Here is a 10,671-nt window from a genome sequence, read left to right as displayed (position 1 = left end):
GCAATCATGTTTGGTGACTCCATTTACCAACAGGTGCATGGCACAGCCATGGGTTTCCCAGTTAGTTCAGTCATGGCAAACATCACAATGGAAGAATTGGAGGGTCGTGCATTTACGAGTATACCAGATTCCATTACCATTTGGTGTCGCTATGTGGATGACGTGTTTGTAGTAATTCCCAGAGATTCGGGCAACTGACTCAGACCACCTTAACTCTGTCACCTTTCATAAAATTCACTATCGAACTAGTCGGGCAATACCCTACCATACTCGGACACCCTGGTCTGACATGAGGGGACATGCCTGATGACGTATGTTCCCATACTTTACAACCACAGACAGTTGTTGCATCACGCAGTTCACTGTGCATGACTTGCAATTGCAGGCTCTTGAGTTCTGTTCCCAAAACTTTCAATCCAACAGTTAACTGATGAAGGGCAACATAAAGCCCGAAAGCTTTTTGTATTACTGGTTACCATATCTAACATTCTGTTTTTACTGTTTCTATTTGACATTAAACCTAGTCCCAAAGGTCGTGGGTTCGAATCCCGCCTCGGGCTTGGATCAAAGTACTGCAAAAACCTTGTGAGGTACATTATGGCCACAGAAGCTGATGAGCCAACTACCAAAAAAAAAAAAAAAAAAAAAAAAATTAAACCTAGTTTAACTACAACTCATTTTATTTTACTTTCCATTCCACTCTGTGCTACCTAATAGAGAATATACAGAGTGATCACTGAATTATGACCTCCTATGAAAACAATGCGACTGGTTGACCACGTGAGGTGCGGAGTTAGTCGACCAATGTGTATCTACACCGATATATAGTTAATTACCTAAACCCATAAGAAATTATGCCTTGTGCATTTCATCTTCTAATACATTATTTATACACCATTTGGCATCTCTTGTCTCTCTGTGATGTTGGTCCACGTGCAGCCAAAACATCTTGTACCCAGTGAGGCATGGATGCTACAAGATTTCTAAATGTGTCTTGTGGTACCTGGTTCCAACATGTAACCAGCAAATCCTTTAACTCCTGTAAGGTCTGTGGTTGAGACGCTGCAGATCGGAGTTGTTACTGTTTCAACACAAACCACAGATGCCCGATGGGATTGATGTCTGGGGAATTAGAGGCCAGGGCAATACCTGGAAGTCTTCATGTTCCACGATCCAGTCTTGAACAATCCGGTTGGTGTGGCATGGCACATTATCCTGCTGAAAGACGGCACCACCTGAGAAGACCGTTGCCACGAAAGGGTCTACCTGGTCAGCAGTGATGTTTAGGTAGTGGTAGATGTTAAGAGTGCCCGGCACATGGATGACTGGATCCAGAGTATCCCAGCAGAACATCGCCCAAAGCATGCTGCCACCGGATTGTTTTAATCCCACGGTGCATCTAGGCACCATCACTTCCCCAGATAAACAAGGGACATGTGCCCGGCCGTCCACATGGTGCAACAGGAAACACGATTCATTGGACCAGATGACCTTCCAATCACTCAAGGTCCAGCTGCGATGCTCACATGCCCATTATAGGTGCTGTTGCCAGTGAACCGTGGTTAGCATGGGCACTCGGCACAGCCCCTTTTTCAGTAGCGTTCAATGTACTGTGTGTGTTGTGACACATTACTCCAGTCGCCCTTCTATTTCCACGTACCATTCAGGAGAGCTGTCGAGCATCAATGAGCTGTGGTCGTCCAACACCTCAGCGGCGGTTCGTGGGTTTCCCTCCTCGGATCCCTTTTGGTAGGTACTAACAATGGCTGACCATGAGCACTCCACCAGCTGTGCCATTTCAGATATGCTCTGACCCACTCGTCTGGCCATTACAATTTGGCCTTTGTCAAACTCGCTTAAGTCCGCTGCCTTTCCCATCTGAAGAACAACACTGATTAACGGAGCTCAGTATCAGGTGTTTTTTATGCCATGTCCTGACCCGCACACACACATAGTTCACCTGCAGTTGCTTCGATTTGCATAACAACTCGCTGGTCATGATGTTTTGGCTCATCAGTGTATAAGGTATTGTTTGAGGCATTGGAAGGGTATACACTCTCATTAGTATCCCGTTTTGTGGAGGTGTAAGCACGGCTCCATATGTTCAGTTGACACCAAGAAAAAAAAGTGTAGCTATTGCTCTGTCTCAGGAAGGGCTTTCTACGCATGCTATAGCTGATAAAATAGGCTGTCAACAGTATCCCGGGTGCTGAAATTAAAGCGTGAAACCGGTGATGTGAAGAGATGAACTGGATCAGGCATTGCCTTCCCAAGGTCAATATTTGAACTGGCTATGCTAGCGCTCCTGATCAAAACTGGACTTGAAATGGCCTCTGGTGTTGAAACAAGTGCATGAACTATCCAACAACCATTTGTTGACCCAACAAATGAGGAAGAAGCAACTTGCTTGTGCTAAAATGCATGTTTCATGGGACAAAAGAGCAATGATGGTGTCCCATCATTGCTCTTTCATTGCATCAGAAAAGATGGGACACCATCTTTTCTGACGAATCGAAATCAACCTGCATGGCTTGGATGGGAAGTGATATATCAGAAGACAAAAATCTGATGCATACCATCCTGACTGCATAACATTGACTGTAAAGTTCCTCGCCGGTCAGATGGTCTGGGGATGTATATCAAGCAAAGCGGTGATGCAAATTAAGTTTATTAATGGAACGGTGCATTCACCGTTCCATTAATAAACTTAATTCACCCCAAGAGTGCCTGAAACCCTTTATTAGGGATTACCACACAGACTTCCAAAACTGCATTTTTCAACAGGGCTCAGCACCTTTCCACAAGCAAAATTGGTAGGTTTTATGCTATTTAGATTTAATGATAAGGTTGTGTTCTTGTCTCACAAGGGGCACCTCCGTAGCCAGGCAGGCAGGAGCAGTGCGTAGCACACGCTTCTTGATTAGACCAGAGTTCAAGCCCGTGCCCACCAAATACGGAGGATGCGGAAAGGTCAGGGAATGACCACCGCATATCCCCGGAGCAATATGGCCTTAGTTGCTAATGCTCCTAAAAACCAAATAACAAACAAACAAATAACTTGTCTCACAGGGCTTAAAATATACTTACACCAATGTTTTCCCTCAAGGTTCAGTCATATCTCAGAAACTTGCAATACAGTGTTGGACTGGCCCGGCAACAGTACTGATTTGAACCCTATTGAAATTTGCTGGTACATAATGTCTAAAATTGCTCAGAAGCCAACAAGTAAGATTCAGCTGCAGGAGAGCATTGTAAGGGTGTGGTACCACAAAATTGGGCAACTGTATATCCAGAAATTGATTAACTTGATGCTAGAAGATTATTTCAAGCTGCAATTAGTCTTGCAATAAAAACAAAAGAAGTCCTCAACAAAATATTGAGGACTTCTTTTGCTGATTTACAGCACATACTACTATTACATTAACTAGTCATTTCAGTTTATACATGTAAATGCAATAAAATGTATGTTTTGGTTGTCATTTGCATGATTTCTCGTATTTCCATTAATTACACATTTTACCCTTTGGGTAGATATTTGTGACAATTAGGTATATCATGTGGAGACTTTTTATTGGATTTCATTCACAGAGATATATATTTTATCTAATAAATGCATTTCAAACATTTCTGCTACCCATAATGCAGCTCAAAACACATTATTTGCAAAATTCACAAGCGATGCAATTTTTTTTCAACCCGTATATATTTCATTGATCTAGTATGAATGCAGTTGCTTCTGTGCATATTCTTAGCTTGTGGTTGGCAGATAGGTTAATATTAATCCAAATCTCAAGGTGGCTGAAGACTGGCTAATTACTGCATATATTTTATTCAGAGGATTATGCTTTGCCATAGGCCCTGTAAGCTCAGGTTCATGTTTTTTTTTTAAATATATAATAATAGCACAGTTGACAGAAATCTGAAGCCAGAATGGAGAAAACGTGATCTACCAGACTTTGAAAAAGGTTTTATAGTGGGTAGATGTTTAGCAGGAGCCATGATTTAACAAACAAAAGCCAATCCATTTCTCAAAAGCATCTGTCTGAAAGGTTTTTTTTTTAATGAATGGAAAGCAAGCAGTTCTTCTACATAGTGGCGTAGTGTTTTGTGGAAGGTGCCACCGGTGGTTTCCCACATCTGCACCATGCTACTTTGTGAAGAATTTACAGAATCTCTGTAAAAGCCAGAAAAAGTGTGGTGTCCGGTTTGTGACAGTTGTGCTGTGGTCTGTTGTTCTGTCTCTGGCTGCTTAGCCGCAAGGCCCCTAAGGGAACCCCACGTTGCCCACCACCACCACTGGGAGGTGAGCCAGGCTGCCCATTGTACTCTGGCTGGCCTCCGCCAGGGTTGCCTGAGCTTCCTGACGGAGACCAAAAAAAAAAAAATAATAAAATAAAATAAAAAGAATAAAAAAAAAAAAAAATAATAAAATAAAATAAAAAGAATAAAAATAAAAAAAATAATAAATAAATAAAATAAAATAAAAAATAAATAAATAAAAATAATAAAATAAAATAAAAAAAAAATAGATAAAAAAGTAATAGATAAAAAAAAAGAGAGAGAGAGAGGGGCATAGAAAAAGAGAGGATTTGAGGGGGAATTAATTTGGGTGGGTTGACGGGGGAGAATAAATCCACCCTTATTTAGGCGAAGTATAGGAAAGAGTGTGGGTTTAAAAATCACAGGGGACAGGTAACCCTGTGTAATTGCCAATGGCATAGCACCTGTAGATCCCGCACTGAGGTCAGTGCCAGCAGTATATCCCATCCATTTCGGGTTTGCGATGACTTTTAAATCCCGCACTCCAAGGAGTGCCAGCATTCTGCACCTTGGATGGTGCCTGCAATAGATCCTACCCTATTAGGGTTTGCATGATTATGTCTGCGTTTTTCCTGGGGAATGGAGAGTTATCCCACGCCGGTCCAGTTTAGTTCTTGGGCTCTGAGTTCTGCAATCTTAGCTCGCCTAAGTGCAAATGTTTCTTGCGCGTAGGTGGTTAATGCCTTATAGGTATCTTCCTCTAGTAGTAGAGTGGATTCTTGATTGAGAGGGTTTTTCTGTATTGTGGCGAGGAATTCTACATCTCAAAGGCAGAAAAACAATACTTCAAGAGTAAATTCATTTAAGGAGGAATACAGAAGAATAGGACAACCAGTGTGCAATAACAGCCAAATTCAACCAAGCCAAGGACCTGTACCGTGCACAGGGAATTTAAGAAGGAAGTTGTGTGTGTTGGCAATAGTCTGGAATTGTTTCAGAGAAAAAAAAATCCATTTGTAGTGGTGTTGAGAATATCATGATTGGACAGTGGAACAAAGTCATGGTCAGATGAATATGATAATCGCTGCCTACTATCAGTTTTGCACGGATGTTAGGCAGAGAGTGTGATGAGAACTTTATGAAGCACTAGCCTTCCTGTTTGTATATTAAGACAATCCAAGCATCTATCACAATATGGGGAATGTTTTGTTGGCACATACTGGTGAAATCGAATGACATCCAGGGAGTACAGTAGACTGTTGAAATAACGGCACATTGCAATCAGATGTAATACATTACTGTATTTGTTTATGTTCGCCATTTTCAAAATGAATTCTGTACTGATATCACAGATTGTACTGCTGTTTTACATTTATTTTAAATTAAAAACCCTTTACTAAAATTAATAAACCTCATACAGAAAAAGTGAATAACATTAAAACTTAGTGACAAACTTGATATAATCTGAAGTATTACATTAGGATCACCCGGAAAGTTAATTCATATACCCACCATGTGTATTGTATCTTTAAATTGAGTGTATTCTCTGGTCAATTTGCCTGTTTTGCTGGATGAAAAGCCCCAGTTTCTGGGCTAAAACCTTGCTATCTACGCCTGAAACTCACTAACTCAGCCACAGAGTGAAAAAAGTCCATTAAAGTTCCTTGCATCATCGACGGGATTCGAACCCGGGCCTTTTCCACCCAGCGTGGAGAGAATGATGATAATGACACCACTGGATTGTCAACATGTTTTTTTAGGTGCAGTTAATAAAATTACATTCTTAATCTCTATTTCTTACTTGGCCTCATTATTTCTGCATTAAATACATTAAAAATAAGTTTTTAAAAACTTAAAAATTGAAATAATGGCACCTTGAATCACCAAAGGTGCCATTATTCTGAAAGTCTACTGTACTTAAATTTTTGTATAAATTTCTGTGATGGCCACTTTATAGATGACAGTGCAACAGCATGTCATGCAAGAATGGTTTGGAGAACATGACAGATTTCCACCATCTTCCCTGGTCCCCACATTCACCTGATCTTAATCCTATTGAGAATGTGTGGGATATGCTGGAGAGCTATTCAGCAATGAAGTCCTCTTCCTTCAACTTTATTGCAGTTAAGTGATATTTCGTTGAAAGAATGGTTACAATTAGACAAAAATGCAATAAATTAGAGAATCCATTCCACACTACACACTTGCTGTTTTTCGAAACAAAGGCGGCCTGATTCGATACTGAATAAAGGTTTTTTAAATTTCTTGGCTGGCGTGTATCTCAAGTAAAAGGACTCTCCAATAAAAGAAATACAGATCACTTTGCATCAATACCCCTCCTGCAAGTTAGCTGTGAGCAAACTTGCAGGATTGTATTTTCAGTCAAATGTGGATGACACACTTTTTTTTTTTTTTGGTGGTTGTTGGTGCATAGGCTTCTGTGGCCATAATGCACCTCCCAAGGTTTTTGCAGTACTTTGATCCAAGCCCGAGGCGGGAATCGAACCCGCGACCTTTGGGTTGCCAGGCAGGCACTTTACCCACCCGACTAGCCCGGTCAGCTGACACTCTACTGAGGCGTGTCAGCAATGTTAATGTGAAACTTACATGCATCTGGATTTTTTTTGGGGGGGGGGGGGTTTGGTGTATTTCAGTTTATTACATTTTATTAAAATGCTTGTAAATTCCATTGGAATTTTAAAAATTGGTAAATCAAAGTAGTAGTAAAAGGAGGCTGCAGCACTAGCATGCTCCCTACTTGTTGCCAGTCTACACAATTACACTATTATTCCAATATATATAAATACAGGGCATCCCAAAAAGGCGTAACCAATTTTAAATATAATTTTAATGATAGAAACACAAAACTGTGCTAAATGTGAGAAAAACAGATCAAGTTTTTACTGATATTCAACATGTGCACCACTTGTCACACGAACAAAAAGGTGTAACCAATTTTAAATGAGCAATACAAACAATAGGAAACTAATAATCCGTTCTTTTCTTTTGCAGATTGTGACGGTTGTCATGAAGTTTAAGATAGGGAGGTAACAAATGGATCCCATGACCAAAGCACAGGTGGTAGGGGAGTGGTTTATTGAAACCCGGTCTGAAATGCAGGTTCAGTGTTATTTCAGGAATAAATACGGTCTCTTGATGACAAGTTTCCCGGCCGTTGGATTGGGTAATGGTCCCATTGTGTGGCCACCACATTCACCAGATTTATCCCCTTGTGATTTCTTCTTAAGGGGATTCATCAAAGACAGTCTACAAGACCCCTGTTGCAGACTTGAAGCACTTAAGCATGGCATCCTTGAAAAAACAAGGGATGAACTTTATTACTGATTAGATATTGTTCGTGTGACAAGTGGTGCACACGTTAAATGTCAATAAAAACTTCAACTGTTTTCCTCACACTTAGCACAAGTTTTGTGTTTCTATCATTAAAATTACATTTGTTACAAACATTTAAAATTGGTTACACCTTTTTGGGACACCCTGTATATCCTATCTCCTTTGTCAAAATTTAATCATGATACCTCCCTTTTCCAATCTCTTAAGAGAAGAAACACAATGAACATACCAGCAATTAGAAAGAACTACAAAATTTGCTTCTGAATGAGAAAAACTGATTTGCTGTCAATCAGAATTAGTAAGAACCAAATGGAAGGGCATATGTTAAGCAGAAGCAACATGCTGTGGACATTTGGCACTAGCATAGAACAGAGAAAAGCACCTAAACATCAATAATTGAATTTGATTCCAAATCAAATCCAGTTATTGATTCTGATTTCTGTCCTCTGTGACTGCTCAGTCAGTATGACGTATATTGCCGTTCATCTCTCGTTTGGGGGGGGGTGCTAGGTTTAATTCTTATCAGTGACTGGCGGAATTTTTGAAATCCTCTTCAATCAAGGCTGTCATCAGCTAATCTCAGGCAGGAGATGATTTCAATTTACCCTATGAAAAACTGAGCTGTGCACCATATATGATAGGATCTCAAAAAGGACTTGTTGCTTTAATTAAGAAAGAATTGGAGAGCTGTCTACTGGAATCTGATATGTTAAATAGTGTGAATTCACCAACAAAATTTATGTGCCCATTCTCTAAGAATGACCAATGTGATGAAAGTGGTAACAAAATGCATCAACTTCATAAAAAGTAAGGGATTGAACAACAGAGAATTTAAAGCAATGTTAAAAGACCTTGAAGAGGAATACAGTGATGTGTTGTACCATTGTGAGGTTTGCTGGCCAATCAAAGGTTGCATGCTCAAGCACTTCTATGAGCTGAAAGATGAAGTGAAACCTTTCATGGATAATAAAGGCTCTCCCATTATGGAATTACAGGGCCAAAAGTGGTTATGTGATTTGGTGTTTTTGGTCAATATCACTAGCCACTTTAAATAATCTAAATTTGAAATTACAAGGGCCAGATCAACTTATTACCTCTCCTTGTCAATATCAGGAGCTTTGAATCATGCTGCAATTGTTCATAACTCAAATGAAAAAACACTGCATGTTACATTTTCAGCACTGAAACCAGAGTGTTCCAATCTTTTGCATCAATTTCAAAAGAGGTTTCAGGATTTACAAAACCCATGGACTCAAACTAACAATGTGTGAAACTCCTTTTGACATGATGTCAGATGAAGCTCCTGATTCCTTGCAACTACAGTTAATTCATTTACAATCGGATAATACTTTGAAATTGAAATTTATTGTATCTATGTAAATACCTTCATCAGGACATTGCTGGATGAAGCAGGACTGAAATTTTGAGGAACTAAAACAAACAGCACAGGAGAGACAAAGGTGGAGACAGCTCAGAGGAACTGACCAGTCACAAGACAATTACTGATGATATTGAAAAATATCCAATTTTGAGGAATCATGCATTGAAAATTGCATCACTATTTTCTACCACTTACCAATGTGAACAGTTTTTCTCGACATTAAATTTAGCCAAGAACCACTTGCATGCTAGACTTATGGATGATAATCTTGCAAACCAACTAAGAATTTCTGCATCATCAGTGCCATCTAACATCTGAGCTTTCCAAAGTAAAGCAGGCCCAACCTTCTCATTAAGGTAACAAGTTTCATTAAAATTAAAACATAACTATGGTGTCTTTGTTTCAGTATTTAAAGCATTATAACTGTGTGGTTCATTAAGATTGTCCCTTAACAAATTTATGTTGTGACCACAGTATAATTGCATTCCTGTCTAGATGGTCTTGCTTTACTTCTTTAACCAGTGACTCCATTATTTTCCCCAGAACAGTCAAGCTAACAGGTCTGTGATTACTCATGTGACCTTTTGATCCCCTTTGTGAATTGGGGATGCATTCACACACTTCCAGTCCATAGGGAACTCTTCTGAATCCAAAGATACTCTCCATTATGGCTAAGGATTTGCTTACCTCTTTTGCTGCCTCCTCTAATTTACTTGTTACTTGGTTTTTAGGAGCATTAGCAACTAAGGCCATATTGCTCCGAGGATATGCGGTGGTCATTCCCTGACCTTTCCGCATCCTCCGTATTTGGTGATCATGGGCTCGAACCCCGGTCTAATCAAGAAGCGTGTGCTACGCACTGCCGCTCCTGCCTACAGAGGCACCGCCTCCTCTAATATATTCAGCTTTTATTCATTTATTAAGAAATTGTTCTTAATTTTGACACATGCTAAACTATTTTTTTTTTTAATTATAAAGTAGTAAATTATATCATACCATTTGAAGTTTGAATGCAAAAAAAAAAATTCACTGTATTTCATACTAGAAAAAAGAAAGTGCCTCCAATTTTACACAATGTTAAATTTAGAATGTTTGATTTCATAATCAGATAGTAAACCTGATTTTAGACAGAAAATTTCAGTTGTATTGCTTTTATGTAAATGGATTGTTTTTCAACTCTGACCACACCACTGATTTGAAAAGTTTGTATCCAGCAATTTATGGACATGAACAGATCCTTTAGAGGGTATGCCTTTTTATGGTAGAGGGACTGATGACCCAGTTGTCTTCAAAGATTCATGATAAAAAGAGTTTTCTAATAAAGAGAAAAATACACTGTGCTCATTCTGCTTCACTGAAAGCCACCATTTTGTTGTTTACATTACATGTAAACTATCTACTGGCAAAACTGCTGGCTGTAACCTTCAATCTTTATGTGGGATATTTTACTAAATTCAACATAACCAATTTATAAGGCTAAGCCTCACATGGTTTTGAAGCTATTTTTACATACTCTGTATTTACTAGTAGGGCTGTACTTGTAAATAATCTTATTAACTGAGTGTTACTCAGTTTTGTATGAAATTTGAAATACAGTGTAATAACATTGGTCTAATACTCTTATAAAACTCAAATTTTACATGGGGAGAAAGAAACATAAGTGTCTTGATTAAAGA

Source organism: Mastigoproctus giganteus, chromosome 2 (assembly GCF_048544385.1).
Source record: "Mastigoproctus giganteus isolate SK-2022 chromosome 2, ASM4854438v1, whole genome shotgun sequence".
Classification (NCBI taxonomy): domain Eukaryota; kingdom Metazoa; phylum Arthropoda; class Arachnida; order Uropygi; family Thelyphonidae; genus Mastigoproctus; species Mastigoproctus giganteus.
Note: the sequence above shows the minus strand (reverse complement) of the source record.